The sequence below is a fragment of the Schistocerca gregaria genome, chromosome 5, assembly GCF_023897955.1.
Source record: "Schistocerca gregaria isolate iqSchGreg1 chromosome 5, iqSchGreg1.2, whole genome shotgun sequence".
NCBI classification, from domain to species: domain Eukaryota; kingdom Metazoa; phylum Arthropoda; class Insecta; order Orthoptera; family Acrididae; genus Schistocerca; species Schistocerca gregaria.
Genome location: NC_064924.1, coordinates 637,601,149 through 637,619,552, shown reverse-complemented (window position 1 = coordinate 637,619,552; position 18,404 = coordinate 637,601,149). Strand labels below are relative to the sequence as shown.

The following is an 18,404-nucleotide window of genomic DNA, read 5'->3' as shown; positions in this document are numbered from 1 at the left end:
ACATTACATTTTGCTAATTATCTCATATTTTTGCCATTAAAATTGTATATCAATTATGTTTTGTATACACTGACTGAAACCAATGAAGAAAATCGATAATTACGGAGTATGTAGTTGAAACTATGTTGTTTATAAAGTTATTTTCTTTATTGATGTTTGTAAATAGCTGATCTTTTCGTGAGGGAATGATTTTCAAATAAATTTCTGAAAAATAAGGGATGCACTACGTCTTTCAGTTTGGCACTTCCAACGTTGGTGTGGAACGTGTAGAGAGACTAGCAGTCAGTCGTAGCTACACAGTGGTAAACACCAGTCGACCGCTGGTGTGCACAACGAGCAATTAGTTTTGTGCAGTGAAGATGTTGCACGGTGTTATATGGAGACGTCGATTTCGTGCAGTTTACAGTAGTAAACCGTCTGTTATGTAGCTGCCTTAGATGCAAGAATTTTTGAGGCTAAATGTACGTCGAAGTTCCAGTTCTAGCAAGCGTAGTAAGCACTGGAATCAAGAAATTGAAAACGTTTGAGAGTGGTTTACATGTTTAAGTATGCGACGTGAAAATAATATTTTATAAGAAGTGCTCTCACGCCTGGGCTGCAGTTAATAGGCAGGGACGTTTCTTGGTTTCATGTTAGACCTGTAACAGGAGCATAAATTATTTAAGGAAACGCTGTTATTTATTTCTTCTAATGTAGTGCCAAGATGTATAATTACGTGTGTTAGTATTGCAAGATAATCATTTCGTTTCTCGAATGTCATCTTCGCAAGTAATTTTATTAATTTAAAAATAATTATTTGCAGTAAAATACGTATGCAGGAACGCTATATCAACTTACTAGAAGTGTAAATGAGATACACAGAAAAAGTATGTAATTCATTCATAAATTCAAAACGCTATTATTCGGGTTTTGGACGGTAACTAAAATTGTTCATTGTTAATTTGATTATTCGATCATCCTAAGTTAACGTAAAATTACATGGTTAAAGAGTGACATTCCTCTTTGAATAAGTTCAGTAATGTTACTGGAAAAAGAACAACAAATTTGTGCTTCCTTGCTTACATTTTTTCACTAAACTCACATTGTAAAATTTCAAGAAAAAATATGTTAATGGTTTCGAGTGCAAATAGAACAACACTCGCAGTTTTTGTCCCTTCAGGAGTGTCGACAGATACCTTTAGCTAGTAATCCGTTTCTTCAGACGGAAAACGCACTAGGTAAGGTCGTACTGATTCTCATCCCGGTAATGAATACAAGCAGTGTGCATCGGTTGATGTTCCAAAAATAATGACTCAGGCAAGGAGTGCAGAGATTGTGTACAGTGGTAAAAGGACAGCCCACCCTAAAAACTGATAAACGGATGGAATAATAATAATCCAGTTATTTTAGGCCATGGTTAAATACCTTTTAAAAACGAAATCATCTAGTTGTCGCAATATTAGCTTGCTCTTGTTCACAGCTAATACGCTTGTAGCATTACGTTACTGTAATAAAATTACGGAAGTGTAAAGGTGCGACGCAAAACACAGACAAGTTGAAGTATCGTTCACAAAAATAGTGAAATCATCCACGTTAAATCTGGTTTCTTCGTGAAACACCAGTTTCATGTTAATACTTAAAAGTATAATTTCATAGGATCGTGTTAAAAAAGGCAGGGAAAATATGACTGGCCTGGCGCTGAAGGACTATTTCCAGTAAACTTATATCTCTAAGTAATATTCTTTAAGGTTAACATTTTTACAGAAAGTAAATTCCTTCCGTGAAATGATATTCTAGAACACCTGCCGAATACCCATCTACCCTGGCATGAGCATGGAAGCACAAAAATCGTACGAATAACGCGAATTTCTAACTCAAAATTCCTGTTCTTTCTCGTTGTCCCAGCGCCATTCTGGGCAAATGCACTTTGCTGAAAAAGAAAATTTTCTTTTGAGTTTCAGATTCCGGTGCCGCCTCACAATTTTCAGTTCAGCTACTATGTAAGACTTGTCTAATATTGCCATTAAAAACCTAACCACCGTATACAATTTATTTAGCCCATAGCCATCAACCACTTTTATTGTGGTTACACTTCCGGCGTGAAGAGTTGTACACATGTCTCGTGTACAGTAACAAATCAATGTACAGAATCAACCCTATTCCAATTAAAAGCTGTTCAAACTTTGCTGAGAAGATAATTTTATCATTGTGAATTTTAAAATTTTATCGGCGAATTGATAGTTTAAACAAATTTCATGCTTGCAGCTGGTCATCGTTTAATTCATTGCACGATATTTTGACTAAGGAACTGGCAATCGTCTTCAGGTGAACAATCGAAGACTTGCTCCGTTCCGCCGTATATAGCGCGCTGCGACTATTACGCAAGTGCATAAGTCGAATTGACAGACGGATCACACTTCTCGGCTGCACTCAGTCGTCCTGATAGAACAGACACCATTCTAACCCTGGAGCCATTATCAATCGAGACATGCATGAATTACATCTAGCTGCTAGTGAGCATTGATTTACATAATGAGAAATGTAGAAAATTTGTGCCCGATCAGGGTTCGAGCCTTGGTCTCGTGCTCACTAGGCAGCTATCCGGAAACAGTGGTCATCGCAATTGCGCGTATTTCCCCAGCACGCGCCTCCCGTCACACCCAAATTCTCAAATGTCCGCACTCTACTGACGCAGGGGCCCAGCCTCTTATCTTTAACTTTTCTGCCTTATGTGGGGATCATATCATTTACGACAGCAAGAATCCTCTGTAAAATTCAGGTAAAGTGATTCTCTGCCCAGCATCTAAGATTGTAGACCTTTTGGAATCATTGAAAAACGACCTGCTATTGCGGAAGGCTGGAATTCGCAAAATACCTTGTCGTTGTGATACGGTATTACATGGACAGACTACACGCACTGTGGAAGAACGCTGCACTGAACATAAACGTTGCACTCGCCTCTTCCAACCAAGCCCTCTATAGCTGAACACTGTATTTCCACTGGACATTAACTGGAGTACGACAGAACTATGATTCTGATCACAGCAAATTCTTTCTGGGACTTCATTATTAAGGAATTCGTGGAAATATGCGTGGAGGGAAATCTGATGGACCGTGATAGTGGGGTACCAGTTTGACAGTGCGTGGAACCCCATCATCTCCACGATTTGTTCTGATCGAAGAAGATAGAACGCGACAACGTCCGCGGCGAACGATGATGCAGAGGACAGCTGAGTTCCGCGTCCCACCAGCGAGGGCGCTGCCGCCAGGAGGTGTGGACAGTCTGCCAGTTTGATTTTGACGCATGCGCGGAACACCCTCAGCGCCCTATGTATTGCGCAACGAAGTCATCATCAGTCTTCGACGGCTCACCTGAAGATCGCTGGCAGGTGGCCAGTCGAAATATCATTGGATGAATTAAATAACGACCGGCTGTAAGCCCGAAATTTGTTTGAAATTTCATCAGTCCTTTTAAGCAGCATTCTATTAATGCGACAGCCGTCTTCGTCTGCTTTATACACCTTTTAATTCACACGTCTGTGAGATCGCAAGCATTTCTACCACTCACCTCTAGGTGGCAATGGCTTTATTTTCACTGTGATGGGGGACTTAAGTTCACCATAGTTCAGCCAATTTGCATGCAATATTTATGAATTATATACACGAACCCAGCTGGTAAATCAGTCTATGTATCAGTGAAAATGGTATCAAAATCTCTAAAATAATTCACGCTGAGACTGGCCCGAACGTAAAGACAGAATTGCAGAGGGGACTTCAGTTTATATATGTACAGGATAAATAGACAGAAGAAGAGCATGCTGCTGCTTTCATCATATGACATAACATGTTGCTGAAATGCGTCGTGTAAAACTGAACACTGTTCTTAAACCTGACTGAAGCACCAGAGTGTGTTGTCCATCACGTTCTTAAAATAGTCGATTAGCAGTTCAGCCCAAGAAGGGTAATTTAAGTGAAACTAACAGCAAATGGGAAGACAAGTTATCTGTTGTTGTTACCCAAATTTTTGTAGCGAAACGTCGTTTCTATTAACACGTGTACCTGTACGTTTCAGTAAGATCTGTATTGCAGTTTGTCAAGGAACTTAATTTCTAATAAAAAGGAAATACAACTACTATGGCAATTTAGAGTATGATGTTAACACTACGAAGATTGTTGCCTTATATTAGTAGGCACTATCAACTTTAAACTGGTGGTTTCACTAATAATAGTTGGGCATTGGAATTTAAACTGACGTGACAAAAGCCTGGGAGATGTCTAGTTACCAGATTATTGCGTCTCTGGTGTCGGATACTGATCAGCAATGATCAACACATCACTCAGAACCGTTGAAGTTACTGCAGTAAGTACAACAAGATGAAGAGTATTCGAAGCTTACGTTTTTTCTTGCCTTTGCTCGCATGAGTTCCCTTGTATTCCACTACCACAGTAAGTGAATCCATTACTGAACGTAAATAAGTGTAACGCATTGTTCATAAAGAGGAAAAGAGATCTATTACTGTAAGATTACACGATTGACGACAAATCACGGGAATCGCCATGAAACAGCAAGAAGTACCCATTCGGAGCGACAGAAACTGAAACGACCTCGTAAAGCAAACAGCAGGAAAAGTAGGTGCCACCAGACTGAGTTTCACTGGGAGAATCTTAAGGAAATGAAGAGCGGCCCGTTTCGCCACGGGATCGTTTAGTCTGCTCGAGAGCTCTACGGACGTACTTAACAAAAAGAAAAAAAAGGCGGCAGACGCTACAAGAGGCGTTGTGCATCAAGAAGAGGTTTATTATTGAAATTCCGGGACAGTGCGTCCCGAGGAGTCTGGAAACACATTACTTCCTCCCATACACGTCTCGCGAAATGATCGCGATGAGAGAATTAGATGTCGTACTAAGCTTTACCGGCAATGATTAAATTGGAATGGAAAGGGGAAACCTTCCGCCACATACGGTGAAGTGGCTCGCGAAGTATTGACGTAGATGTAATATTAGATGTAGATGTAATATTAGATGTAGTGTGTAAATGGATCTAAACTAGACATTAAGCGACAGATGCTGCATTTACATCGCTGTAGTGGTTTCTACGTCGATCTACTTTCCTGCATCTGCTATTGATAGAGAACACAAGTTACCGTCACGTCACCCGCCTCACAGGACGAGCGATGGGGGGGCGGGCACTGTACTCTACAGGAGACAACGTTATTTCTATTGCTCTGTGTCTTCACTGTGCACAAACGTATCTCCTGCTAAACTACAGCACTCCACGGGTAACAGCGAATTAGAAACCTACTTCGGGTAGCGATGTTCACATGCCTCGTTAATTAGGGTTTAACGTCCCGCCTTTGACGAAGTCATTAGGGACAGAGCATAAAGTCGTACTGGGGAAGGAAATAGGTCGTGCCCTTTACAAAGGAACCATCTTGGTAGTCGGCTTCTTCAGGGAATTCACGGAAAACCTAAATCTGGATGGCGGCCGGGCGGGAATTGGACAGCTGTCATCCTGAATACGAGACAGTGTCTTACCACGACACCACCTCCCCCGGTCTGTTTTTAATCAGAAGTAGATCAGCCTTCCCTATTGGATGTAAGGGGGCGAGGCAGATATCTACGAATCCCCCTCCTTGACTGCGATCTTATTTCTCAATGGGCAGAGATGTCACTTACGTTCCTATAAGGTTTCTGCCAGTACACGAAAACGCAGTGGATCATCACTGTTCGACCATGGCTTGAGTGGTACTCCACGTGTATGGGACTAAGAAGCCAACTGTATGGTACTATTGTTCTTCTCTCCTGGTTTTTCACTAATTATTCCGCTCACATTCCCGATAAGAGAATCCTGAAAACTACCTGATTCTAAAGAATTTCAATTATTCACTTTCTTGGAACAGTCATAGGCATTTACGGTGTTCAGTATCTGCCTCTCCACCAATAGCGCTGTGATCCTCCTTAGATATTTTCGAGGTCTCATCAGCTTATGAACTTTCTCGTGGAGCCGTTTCCGACTGCTGTGACGTTTGTATTGAACGTCACCGCTGCCTCAGCAGACTTCGCGTTCTGCTGTCTCCAATTCATAACATAGTTGGTCTCTCCGGTTAGATATATTTAGTACTTTGCTATCGTACATTTCCACTCATACTAATTTTAAAAAATATATATATTCCACAGACGTGTGTTGTGGTTCTTGTTAAAATGGCATTAAAGTACAAACCTGTTATAGGAGGGCACAAAATGACTACTCCGCCTCTTGCAACTGCCACTACAGATTTCTTACCCTTACTGACCCATCATACAAGCAAAAATTCGCTATGGTCTTACGTCACAGTATGTCTTATTCTCAGTGCCGTAAGCTGTAATGTAGGAACAGTCATTCATAGTTACTATTTTAGATAGAATCTCCTACTGGGCATTACAAAAATGATAGGAAGAGGGGTGCCATACTGGTATGATACGGCTGAGCGACGGAAAACTGATCCACCAACTATAGGAGGAAGAGTGTATCGAAAGCTCACAATTAGCTCTGACACATCTGCGCTAAGCTAAATTGATGTACGGTAAACGTCGGCGCATCGTCACAAATTCTAGAGAAGTGAACGGAGCCGCACGGCCCGTTTGAACGTGCGCTCGCGAAGCTCCCTGAAAGCTTTTCATTCGAGCAGCAGCCTACTGCACGCATTCAGCAGGGGGCTCTTTGCCATCCTAGCTGCGTAGCCTGTCTGTAGATGGAAAGTAGAAAGAAATATGGCCGTTGCCACTTTTACGGCTCTTTTACGACGGAACTACGTGAGCGTCGGTAAAACGTATTTACGCGCAACAGGAAACGTATGACCAGCTTTCTGCGAGGCAGCCGACTCAAAAGTCACGTCGTACGATACTCGTACGACGAGCCCTCCCCTCTCTAGCTTTCGTTGACAAATTTTAGCATTATAGTGGTGGTCTGTTTGCACACAAGACGTTTATTTGTGGTATTTCGTCAGTGGATCACACAACAAATATATTGCAACATCCATTGGCTCCACGCCACTATTTTGGTAAAGCGAATACTAGAACAACTAATTTCAGGCAAGCGGTATCTCTACTCTTTGATAAGTCATGCATCTGCCAGTAGCATTACGACTTTTTTAAATATAATAATCAATTCTTCAATAGCCACAACAAAATAGACAGATTTCTTAAAGTATCGTGCCCTTTTCAAACGATAAGGACCGAGCCTCAGTGAAGTTGGTCGGTGAGACGGCTTCACTTGCTTGATCTCCCTCTCCTCCTACCTCCCCCCCCCCCCCTTCCTCCTCCCCTTCCCTCAACACTTGAGTGACTGCGACAGGAGGCGGCAGAGAGCCAGAGTAGCACAGCTTTAGTAGCGGCGCCTAGAAATTAATTAGCATGGCGCTGCCCTGTTGTCCCGCCTCGCCGTCGCCGCACTAAACGGATTACGAATTAATTAAGCCCTATCTAAACCGGGGACCAACTTGTCCAGGCCACCTCACAAAAGCTGTCCAGCTCCAGATAAGTAGTAACACTTACCGAGCTCGAATAATGCGTCTCTCAGTCCGCTTCTAACAAGGGCAGCAGACTCCGGTCATCTAATGTAAATGACAGCCCACTCATTTCCTTAATAGAAGTCTTACATCTCACCAGATTTGGTATGAAGCCGAACAAGAAGAGTAGAAATTAAAAAAAAATCACAATCCACTGCAGCTTAGGACACAAGGAGCATCCTTCAGCAAGCGCTGTGCGTTGAGATTAACTGCTCCTTCACAATTACACATATCGGCTGGTCCGCGATAAATGAAGAGTATGAAAACACAAAAACTTTACCTTTAGCAGAAAACAAGGCTGCAGTTCTAATTGTTGAACGTCTCACAAATTTGCGGAACTGAGCAGCCTGTGGCTCTTGACATTTGGATCACGTAACTGTGGAAAATTAGTAATACCCCATCAGTTCATGTCTTCAGCATTTTCAGACACACTTCTCCAATACGAGATCACTGAGAGTCTTTAATATATTTTTGGATCAGTTATTGCGCCTCGAAAACATGAAGATGTAGTTTATATTGTTTGTAAGAGTAAGTTAGGGTCGCAGATGTTGCTTGTTGTCTATATATGTGTGCTCGTAATGTCCTAGCTGGAACAACACACTTGTAGTTGGAATATTAGCAGCATGATTAGAGGAAAATAAAAAACATTGACAATCATACTTCGTCGGACAGCGATTCCCAACTTGGGGGTAATTACCTCCTGAGGGTTAAAGTGTAAGTTTTGGGGGGAAAAACAAAGAAGTCCAAATGTGTTCCGGTCACGTAACTAAATTATATTTAAAATACCGTTACTAATACCATTATTCCGTAAGATAGTAATGGTGATTACATAACTTTACAACAAAAGGTTTTTTTCTAAACTACTAGCATTGATGTGTGACAGTGTGGCAGAGCCTGCAGCATGTGAGTCGACTGTATGAACAAATATCTCGCTTAGGTAGTCCACCCAAACCGCACATACTTGGTGTCTTCCATCTGTGTCAGTATAATTGAGAGATACACATCACACATGCTTAAATATCACTTTAAAATGTTTATCGGAGTTGTAGGTAGTTCCCACAATAGATCAGATATTACTTCATTATTCACTTCGCAACAGTAAACGAACTAATTCACACTACAACACAACAGTAACTATTTAATGGCAAAAACACTGCTGTATGACCTACATTGTATTATTATTATTATTATTATTATTATTATTATTATTATTATCTCTCTTGAATTCTCCCAATAAATAGAAGACATTAAAATAGGCTTTAATTCTTTCCGAGAGGATTTGTACTGTTTTTGTTTTGATTGCTGTGATGTAACTTCCCATTTGTCTACTTGCTTCTGAAGGGGTCTCTCCCTAAAATGTCAATTGGTCTTACATTTGCGTTGCTGAAGTCCTTTCGGATTTCATTCAGCCAAGGGGTTGAGTTTTCAAGAGATGTTACATAGTCCATTATGCCCTCTTTCGGTCGCTTTTCTGGTAGTTTGTTGAGATGACAAAGAATTTCATTCGCCTCTTCCTAATGTCAATTTAGATGTTTGAAAACCTTTTCTGTTGTTTAGATTGATGTAACCTGTAACCATCTTGGGTATGTCTTGCTCCTAAAATTTTACTGATGATCTTTCTCTTTCCTTTTTTGATTTCTTCACGTTCGTGCTTCCTGTTATCCGTCAGGACTGTTGGTTTTATGACTATGTTGTAGTGCCGAATTTTTGTCTGCCTTTACATGGCTTTCTCGTTGTAGAGGTTTTGGACTAAACCTGATTTTTTTGATTTTTTTTAAATGCGGTTTTGCTGTGAGATTTTTCCATATCCTATCGGTTCGATGAATTCTCAGAGGTATTTGAAGTGCAGGCCTTTGTAGATTTTACTGTATTTTCTTTTGAGGCCCCTGATTTCTGTCTTTGAACTCAAGAATTCAGTTTTCTCAAATGAGATTTGTAAGACCACTTTTTCTGCACATTCTTGAAATGTCTCGAACTGTTTGACGGCAGTTTCTTCGGCGTCTGCCAGCGTCACAAGGTCGTCTGCAAATGCGAAGTTTGGTATGTAGAGGTTGTTTCTGGCAAAACCCAGTGGGATTGGCATCCAAAACCCACTTTTGACTTTCTTCTGCACAGCATTGTCTAGAACGACATTGAACAGAACAGCAGGAGTCCATCTCCTTGTCTCACATCTGTTTGAATGGTCAAAGGGTTCTCAATTTCCCACAATTTTTTGCTTTAGATTTCGTGTCAGTTAGAGTATAATTATTATTATTATTATTATTATTATTATTATTATTATTATCTCTTTGAAGAGAGCGACTGAACTTCAGCAGTTATTTTTTCTTTGATCCTTCGTTCTTCCAAACTTCTCTTCACATGTTCGTTGTGTCCCTTCGCGCGTTCTTCCAAATATTTATTTCTCGTTCTCCTTTCCGTATGTTTTTGTTCAGATATGTGTTTTTCGTGATGTTTCTGAACTTTTCTCGACTTCTTATGTTATCTTTCGTGATTTCCACTACTTTAATATTTTCATCTGTTTCAGTGATGGATTTTGTCTTTTTGCTAGTGTTCGCTTTCTCGAGGATTTGTCTTGTGTGTCATTACTGCAGTGACAAATCTGTTTTCTACTGCAGTGACACTATGTGAGCTTACATGCTTTTTGTAATTTTGAGATTCTTTCTTGATTGGCTATTGCACTCACTCCCGAAGGTTGGATGGTCTCCACTAGATATTTAAAATGCTTAACTCCCAATACTCCTTCGTACCGAGTTATAATGGGGAGAATATCTACAGGTTTCCTTTCCACATGTTTTCCCCTCGTATGTGGTTTGTAGGTCAGTTTCTATGAAATTTGGCGAGGCTTATCCAGATGAAATTTGGCTGCTCCTCTGGTGTTTGTTAGTATAGCAAGATGATCAGGGAAAGCCAGACATCCACGCTGACTGTCTACTCTTTTTAATCCCCAGTTGTGTTCTCTTTGTTTCTTTTTCCCAGGTCTTCACAACTGTTACATGTGTGGGGGAGTCCGTCTTGCGTGTCTCTTTGAAATGCTTCTAGAGTTCATTCCATGTATTCAACTTTGGGGTGTTTACATGTTAATGACTGTTGGATAGTTCCCCTTGTTTTCTTCTCAATTTTGAATTCCTCTTAAGTAACGGATAGTGCTTTCTCTATCGAATCCTAATTCTTTTTGTAGTCAAAAGTTACCACAGTACTGTAACCCTTACTAGCAGAATTGTCTTTTGGTTCCATATTTGTTCTGTGCAAGAGAGCCCTTTGCGAAATTTTGCCTAATATCTGCTATTAATGCGTCTACATTGATTAGGATGAATTATTGTACATTTCCACTCTGCAGGTAGTTGTTCAGCAGCCCAAAGGCGGTTATACAGTAGAAAGGAAGCAAAGAAGGTTGCTTAACGCTTGTAGGGAGACCGGACTGGCAGTATTTTGTTTGTTTGTCCGTCTTTCGGAGTAACAACTAGATTTGGCTAAGGAATCCAGAAATGCATATTTACAGGTAGAGAAAGCTGAAACCGTCACAGCTGTGCACACTATATTTTTACAGTAATTAGATTAAATCGTAGTTAAAGTTGTGTTGAATTACAGTTCACATCTTTTTCTGAAATATCTTCAGAAGCAAGACAAAAAGATACAATATGTACACCATTACAACATCCAGATTGCGCCCGGTACTCTTATGGAACTTAAGTCACTTTATAAAGCCGAATGTCTTCGGTAAATAAGAGAAGTAGGTGAATGAGGAACGTTGTATCCCATACTCAGCAACCTCTTCAGAAAAATCCAACCGTTCGCAGTCAAATTTGGGACACATGAACAAGATATGTTCGACATCAGCTTTCGACACAGGATCACATTTACATGCCGGCAAAGCGTAAACTTTGATCCGATATATATGCTGGGGAAAAGTGGCGTGGTTGAAGCAAAGTCGTATAATTGTAGAAATCGTGGTTCGATCCAAATGTATTCTCTTGAGTCACGGCTGTGAAGGAATTCGAGGATGGAGCACTACATCATAACCTCCTTTCGTTTGCTGGGAAGCCTTCCACATCTCTTGCCGGTGTTGGTGTTCGTGACCTTTGACCTGTCGCTTGCTTGGCTAATGCATCAACTTCCTCATTATATAGGATACTTGTGTGGGGAAGCGCCCATAGAAAATGGATTGGCCGCCCCATCCGCGTGCTGCGAATATATTCCGAAACCACTTCCAGTTGTACCGGTTAGTTGTTTTGTTCCATCGCCTGTGTTGAATATTTTGAAGGACGCGTCTGGGGGAAGGAAGTGGAGCCGCAGTTTCAAACGCGGCACCGGTCCCCTCGCGCCACCTGACGTCACTCAGCCCCGCGGCGGGCCCGAGCTGGTGTGAGCTGAGCTGCACATCTCACCTTGCCACTGGCACGAAAGACTGCAGTCGTGCCAGTATAAAAGGAAAACCGTGCCAGCCTCTGCAGTCAAACTCTTGACGAGGATGGTGGACAGAGCCATCGAAAGCTCGAGAATTGTATTCTAACTGACGCGGCTTAAAATGGAGAATGAAATTTCGATGAAATGAGTACCCTTAGCTGCTTACAGGCGTTCATATGTCAACGGGGACAGAAGAAAATGTCTGCCCCGACCGGGACTCGAACCCGGGATCTCCTGCTTACATGGCAGACGCTCTATCCATCTGAGCCACCGAGGACACTAGTTGGAAGAAAAAGCACTGACTGCGTGAAGTATTCGACCTCCCGCCAGTTCAGAAGTATGGCCTCTCGCAATAAAGTGATTTATGATTTACAAACAGTAGGCCTAAGTATGTACGACGCATACATTTTCATTTTGTTGATTTTTAAATGGGGGTGCAGGGTATGGGTGAACCAAGAGTTGCTGAAGAGAAGAGAGAGATTGAGACGTATTGCAGAGGTGGTATGATCTGCAACAAATATCTACCGGAACCGTGAATAGTTAGCTCTCTTTTCTGAGGAGGTGTTGTAGATTGCACTCGCGATGCACTGAGATGCTTCTATATTCTTTAGAAAAGTTGTTAGAAATAAGCAGTACCAATACTCTCGTTGACTCATTATTACTTCATGGTTTAATACCAATAAGGAGGAGGATCATCTCTGACAGGCCGGGAAACACAGTTGTAGTTACTCCCACCCCCTTGTTATCTTTATAGATAAAAAAAGTGAACATCGAGGAATTTCATTATGGGCAATTAAAGAAGCAAATTCTCACAATGTGAAAGTTTTTCGTAGCGGACTAGGAATATATCTACTTTGCTGTGTACGGCAGTTGACTTGACTGGCAGACAAGGTGGGTGCACACCTTCTGTTGTAATTCAAGTAGTAATCTCATGTGACTCAAACTGCAATACGTACGAAATGTTGGAATGTATGTCGCATCTGAAACAAAGTCGCCAAGCAGTGTCAATTATCGTGGCCGTCATCCATTCATTATTAACCAGTGACACAAAAATAATCATAGGTTGAACGGTTCGCCTGCTGTAACATGGTTACGGTGGCAGTGTGTCATGTTTAATCTGTAATCCAAGTTCTGGCAGTTTCGTGAGTCCTTCGGTAAGTGACAAATCAGTGAGTTGGTAGGTCATGTGGACTGAACGACGAGTCCTGAACACCGCCACTACTCGATTCCGATAATACGTTAAACAAGAAACCTGCAGAGGAAGTTAGGGGTCTATTTTTTAACCAAAGATCGTAATGTGGGCTGCGCAGTTGCGTTTCGTTATTTATCTTCGAGGTTATATAACATATAACAAAAATAAAATAAATAATATGGATTTACATAAAACGGATATTCTACAGTTTCTCTTACTGTTCCTAAGCGAGGTAGACCCTGAAGATGAGAAGAAAACTTAGAATTTTCTCGGGGAATTAAATGTGCCAAGAGATTTCGAGATTGCAGCCGGTCGTCGTAAACTTTACTCCAAAATATTTCAACTGGACACTTGCCAGTCATCTTCAGGTGTGTTCACCGGAAGGTGACTGGCAGGTGTCCAGTTGAAATATCGTGAAGTGAAGTTTACGACGACTAGCTGCAATCCCGAAATCTCTTTTAACATGCGAAGAAAAGTCAAACATTATTATGTAATAACTATTATATTTATTATTGTTTATTTTCCATCGTAAATTTGTTGCAATTTATTAGTATTTTTCAACGATGCGTTTCGATTTTATTTAGAAATCATCTTCTGTGCTCAGTCGAGTTTTTGCACAACCTCCGCTAACAACGAAGAAAAATGCATTAAAGTCGAAACAATCTAGTTGTCGAAAAATTGCGAAAAGAGAATCAGCAACAAAATAAAATGCGATACTTGGGAAAATGTGAACAAGAGGTAAAGAAAACCAATCACCTTAAAGGACGCTTTCTAAAAAAAAATAAAAAATAAAAAAATAGCGAAATACGACTGGTGGAAAAATATTATTAAACTAAAGTAAGCTTATGATGGAAATGCCAATAATAACTAATATACAGGGCGATTCACGATGACCAAATATTTTAATATGTTATTCTGCAAGTAAAACTAGAGAAAAACGTTCGTATAAACATAGGTCCCCAAATGTGTAGGTACAGAGTTACGGCTAACAAAAGATTTTGCCTGAAATTTAGAAACTTCGCCAATATAAAGCAATCGCAAAACTGTACGAGGTTAAAGTAAAGCACGATTGCCGTTTATTTTGTTATTGATCTGGTGATTGTAATAAAACATGTCCCAGACGTGTATCTGCAATAGTTTTCCAGAACAACCAGAGAAGCAAAGATGTAATTTCGCAAACATTTTAATTTATTATCTACTTGCTCCAATTTGAATTTTAAATTCCAGACAACTGCACAAAGCTTTCAACAAAAGTTGCAGAGAATTTAATTTTGGAAAAATGATGGTAATAACATTTATTGAAACTGTGTAAATGTGTCAGATAATCTGCTATTATAAATACCTTAGCACACGTGAATTCGTGTTAAACCGGAAAAACAAAACCTCATTGTTACAGAAGTAGTACAGCGTACATACAATTTCAAAATACATTCACAATAAGTGTTAAAAAAATGTCTCCGCCGAGTTCAGTGCATTTAGCTGCACGTGTTTGAACAGATTTTGTTGCTCGTTTCAGTTTCACAGCGTTGTTCTTAATTTCGTCTATTGCATTCATAATGCGAGCAAGTAACACCTCACGTATGTTGACTTTGTCATCATAAACATGTTTTATTAGATTCACCAAACCAAGAACAACAAAATAAATGGAAATTTTGCTTTACTTTAACCTCGTACAATTTTGCAATGGTTTCATATTCGCGAAGTTGCTAAATTTCAGGGAAAAATCTTTTATTTGCCGTAACTCCGTTACTAAACATTTGCGGACCTATGTTCATTATGAACTTTTTTCTTTAGTTTTACTTGTGGAATTGTTGTTGTTGTGGTCTTCAGTCCTGAGACTGGTTTGATGCAGCTCTCCATGCTACTCTATCCTGTGCAAGTTTCTTCATCTCCCAGTACCTACTGCAACCTACATCCTTCTGAATCTGCTTAGTGTACTCATCTCTCGGTCTCCCTCTACGATTTTTACCCTCCACACTGCCCTCCAATGCTAAATTTGTGATCCCTTGATGCCTCAAAACATGTCCTACCAACCGATCCCTTCTTCTAGTCAAGTTGTGCCACAAACTTCTTTTCTCCCCAATCCTATTCAATACCTCCTCATTAGTTACGTGATCTATCCACCTTATCTTCAGTATTCTTCTGTAGCACCACATTTCGAAAGCTTCTATTCTCTTCTTGTCCAAACTAGTTATCGTCCATGTTTCACTTCCATACATGGCTACACTCCAAACAAATATTTTCAGAAATGACTTCCTGACACTTAAATCTATATTCGATGTTAACAAATTTCTCTTCTTCAGAAACGCTTTCCTTGCCATTGCCAGTCTACATTTTATATCCTCTCTACTTCGACCATCATCAGTTATTTTACTTCCTAAATAGCAAAACTCCTTTACTACTTTAAGTGTCTCATTTCCTAATCTAATTCCCTCAGCAGCACCCGATTTAATTGGACTACATTCCATTATCCTCGTTTTGCTTTTGTTGATGTTCATCTTATATCCTCCTTTCAAGACACTGTCCATTCCGTTCAACTGCTCTTGTGGAATAACATACTAAAATATTTGCATATCTTCGTGAATGACAATGTATACAACAGTTGCTGATGCGGAAGACGGCCGTGCAAACATACATTTATTTGAATGTACTCTTCATTTGTATGCTATTTAAAGAACTTAATACATACATTAACTGTACGCACTGAAGAGCATAGGACAATATCAAGGCGAGTGTAGCCTTGCATGGTCAAAGTTAGTCTGCACGACTGGTTTGGTTGATGGCATTGCATTAAAGCTGTGCCGAATCAGGCACTATTTTGCATTAATGGTATTGAAGAACTGGACACAGATTAAGCATGAAAGCAGGAAAAATGTGCACCGAACTGTGAAAAAAGCAGCCAAATAGAAACAGTGAACGGCCCAACCTGAAGATGTGCAGCATTGGGCGTATTGGGAAACCTTCTGCGTCGTGGTTGAATGGTCACGGTGGTGGACTTAAAAAGCGCGAGATCAGTGTTCAGATCTCTCTCGTGTCCCCCCACCCCCTTTTTTTTCTTCACAAAGCTATGAACTCTCTGTCCGGTCATTGACGTGTCTGCTCCCCTCCTACATTTTTGGCAACTGTCATACTGTACATTGGTTATAGAATGTGAGTCATGTGGTAAGAATATATTACCGTCGCAAGTAAATGTGATGAACAGTGAGAGCAGTCGAGATACCGCGTAGTTCTCTCACAGAAAAGAAAACAATAAATAAACGGGTGTGAGCTAAAACACAAAAAAGGAATTCAACAGTAAAAACTTCCAAATCGGAACGGAAGCGTCATAACATGTGGTACTTGTGTACAACAAATAGGAGATACATGCGTCTCGAGGCCCCTTCGTTACACGTCGCTGTTGCAAACGGACGTTACACCGCGACACAGACAAAAATTGAATACAGCGAACAGATACGTTAGTGACCGGACGGACAGTTCTTAATTTTGTCGGGGAAAAAGAATTGGGACACGAGGGAGATTTAAGCATGGATCTCCCACTTCGGAGTTCCACGTCGTGCCTATATGAATTCGCTCAGTATTGCACATTTTCAGCTTGGACCGTTCACGGTTTCTATTTTCCTTCATTTTTGACAGTTCAGTGCATATTATTCCTGTTTTCATGCACGAATTTTGTTTAGTTTTTGACGGGCTTTCTACTGGACCACCTTACCACTAAATCTGAGGGGGTGCGATGGGGAGTTTCCCATGTAACGCGTATGTGTTTCCTTTGAAATATAAACTTCTGAATGTTAACTTCCGTGGCAGCAATATTTTGCAAAGTCTAAATGTTTATAAGAATGATCCCGGGAAGCTACAAAGCACTTCATTTGGATTAATGTAGATGGCCAAAACAACCATTGTTTATGCTTCGTAATTTACAGCGATGTTGCTGACACTACACAATGGGCATTCATTGCGATCTACACGGTTCGGATGCGCGGCATATTTTGCCTACGGCTTTTGTGGCGCGAAACAAACACACCCAAACGCCCACACGCCAAGCGCTGCCGCCAAATATGATGGGATCGGATTTGCCTGTAATTTTTCATGCAGAAATTAAACTCACTGGCATGACGCTTTGTGGTAGAGGTCTTTAGGTAAGAGAAAAGTTAAAGCAGAAGCGGTGTTACAAAGTAAAAGACAAACGACGTACATGAGATTCTAATTTTCTATGCAGGTGCTTCCGCTGCATTACTGTTACGCGGTTGTATTCTTACAACCGTCGAGTTTCACAGTTTCACGTTTTTAAAAACGTTTAGCCTACCATAAGGCCTAAAACATCTTGCCTGGGTCTACTGAAAACCTGATATGAGAAAGACAGAAACCAGTGGAATGGTAAAATATCTTTCGACACTAAGAAAGTGTAACGGAATGTATGTTAAGTTGTCAGATATTTCCATGTAGAAAATGTAACCGCGTGTAAATAAGATCTCTGCATAATTCTGCATGCACTTAAAATCTTTGGCTTACTGTTACAACGAGAGGCAAAAAAGGTACATAATCATCCAAACGTTATGAGAGGGAGATCTTTCATCGAATGAGCAACACCTCTCCAGTCTTCACACTCACATAATACCTCAAATAGAATACACAGACATTTTCTGAGATTCGTTTACCGAGTTTTCATAGACACAGTTTTACTGTCCACGATCTTTTGTTACTCTGAAGTTTGGTTTAACAGTGCCCATTTAAAACAGGTCCAAGTGGGACCGAAAACACAGCAGTGCGCGGGTAATATCTGGATCGACATGGTCTACGCGAATCTATTAGCTTTCTGTATTCACCCTCATTCGCCCACCATAAATAGGGCGAGATTGTCCTCTTGTCAGAACATACCTTGAAATACGAAGTAATTCTTTGCTTCGGAAGGGGATGGGAGGGTTGTGTCTGGAGATGGGAGAACTATTTACCGACCGTTTTTGAAGACGGGCAAGAACAGTGAGAGGACTCCTCGTCAATGTGTGGATATCGTAGAAAACTGGGACTCTGCTTACACCCGAAAATACGGACCTGCCTGTGCAGGATAAGGACAAACCACGGCAAAGGTGCAGAATCGTTACACCAATGGGGAAGACAGCTTCACTAGAATGTCAGTGTGGTGCCAACAGACAAACCACCCGCCACATAACAGCAGGACGCTTTTCGTAGTCGTTTCCAGCCAGCAATCGAATTTCTTCGGTGTCCCCAAGATGCAATCGAATAAATAAAAGTTCTGCAGATTACTAACTTTCACAGATTATTCC

General features: G+C 40.8%; 1 protein-coding gene and 1 non-coding gene across 8 annotated transcripts in view; one reads left to right on the top strand and one right to left on the bottom strand.

The window, feature by feature from the left end:
• LOC126272429 (homer protein homolog 2) overlaps positions 1-18,404 on the top strand; it is an 807,523-nt gene that overhangs the window by 326,879 nt on the left and 462,240 nt on the right. The gene's annotated exons all lie outside the window — the stretch shown is intronic.
• Trnat-ugu (transfer RNA threonine (anticodon UGU)) lies at positions 12,134-12,207 on the bottom strand. The gene has a single exon. It is a non-coding gene; the product is annotated as a tRNA-Thr (tRNA).